Below are 1,935 nucleotides of genomic sequence, written 5' to 3' on the forward strand. Positions count from 1 at the left end.
GCTCAAGGTGAAAAATGTCAGATGTTTTCATTTAATAAGAACTGATGTGCTACTATTTCATATACAAATGATTTTATAAGATATGAAGATGATTTGCTTAGTTTATCCCAACAAGCAATTGTGCTGAGGCAAGGAGAACATACTATGGCTCTTGGATAAAGAGATAGGCTATGATAAGCAATGGGTCCTTGAGGTATGCCATGTTGTTGAGTTAATGCCCATAAAGCATGATCTAAATGTTCATATACATAAAACACAGTTATATGATAATTTGGTAAGACCTAATCAGATATATAGGCTCTGCTTCAAATGTTATACTACTCATGATCATAGAACCTTTTGTCAATAGGGGTTCTGCAATCACGTATAATTATTGGTTTATTACTTGAAACATTCACAATGTATGTATACTAATGTGAAGGTCAATTTGAATTTGATTGTGGAGTTGAAAGAATTCTGAATTTCTATTAACAGCCTTCCCACAGGACATTTTATCTGGCAATTCTGTTTGTAAATTAATTCATTATTAAACTTACAGAGGTAGTGTCAAAGAGAATACAGGAGTATTTTTCTGATAATGGTCTCAATTGAGTACAGTTAGGGACACATGCAGGAGGTTAGTATTGGAAAACATTCCCACTTCACAAGTCGTGTTACTGCTTCAGAGGATCTGATATTGATACAGTGTTGGTTAGAGACAATAGCACGCATGTCAAAATAAAGCTGTATTTTGTGCATCTATATTTATAAGAATTTCTTTCGGGAATTTAGAGGAAGATACAAAATTGTTAGGGAGGCTAAGCTCTCCCACAGAGTGGCATCGTTTTATGAGTTTTTAGCATCTGTCCTCCTGTTTCTTAATCAATACTGAACATTAGCTTTTTCAATGACCTTTCTTCTTGTAATCTCTATGGGCGTCTGCTTGTAATCTCTGTAGGTGTCCATATGCAAAGATTTCCAGTTCTTGGAGGACAGCAGATAAATCACTCTAGTTTTCTGTCAGGAAACAGTAGTTTTCTTTGAAGTGTCTTGTTTGTTTAGATTTTTATAGGTTTTTTTTTTTTATCTTTTACAGCTTATTGAAATGTTTAGCCACTTGGTGAAGATCTTCTCACTTAGCAATTGCCCATTCTAATTTAATTTTTCAAATAAGTGTCCTTTTCAGATCTGAGCCCATTTACAAAAAAGAGAACATGTCCCCTTGCTTTGGATATTGGATCTATCCTAGATCATAATTTGAAATATTTCTGGATTCTCTTTTTTTGAAGTCTCCTTTCAATTAATCTTTTTCCCCAACAATTTTGAATCTTTTCCAATTTATCTTCAAGGAAAAGACTCCTGAAACTATGTGGGTCATTTACTGTTTGGTTTTGGTTTTTGTTTTTTGGGGTTTTTGCCCTCTCTTAAGGACAACAACTATTTGTTTAAAAACCACAAGTAAAAAAAGAAATTCAATAAAGACAGCTCAATTAAGTAATTCAGAGCTGAGATTGCTATTGAAACAATTATCTGGCTTGAAAAAAAAATTGAATTTGGTCCAAGGTGCCTAGTAATCATGCCTGCATGTCCAAAATTCCAATAGAATGCTTCCAAGTGATAGTCTTCAAAATAATCTTGCTGGAAGCTTCAATTATCAAAAAAGAGTCTACCTTTCAGTATCACAAACAAAAACCTGAGTTAATTATTTGCCAAAGAAGAAAGATCTGTGTTGTAGAACACTGTCTATTTGAGCAATGCACACTGTTTATCCTATATAGGGTTATAGGAAGTGTAGAGGTCAAATACAGGCAGCCTTTCAGAAGAGTGGGGTTGCCACTGATTAATATTCTGAATTACAAATACTCATGGAAAGTTGTTATTGATTATGACAGGTTTAAAACTAGTCTCAGTGGTTACAGGTTGCTATGGTTAAAGAACAATCTGTTCTTTCCTCTT

This window comes from Equus caballus, chromosome 21 (genome assembly GCF_041296265.1).
Source record: "Equus caballus isolate H_3958 breed thoroughbred chromosome 21, TB-T2T, whole genome shotgun sequence".
Taxonomy (NCBI): Eukaryota; Metazoa; Chordata; class Mammalia; order Perissodactyla; family Equidae; genus Equus; species Equus caballus.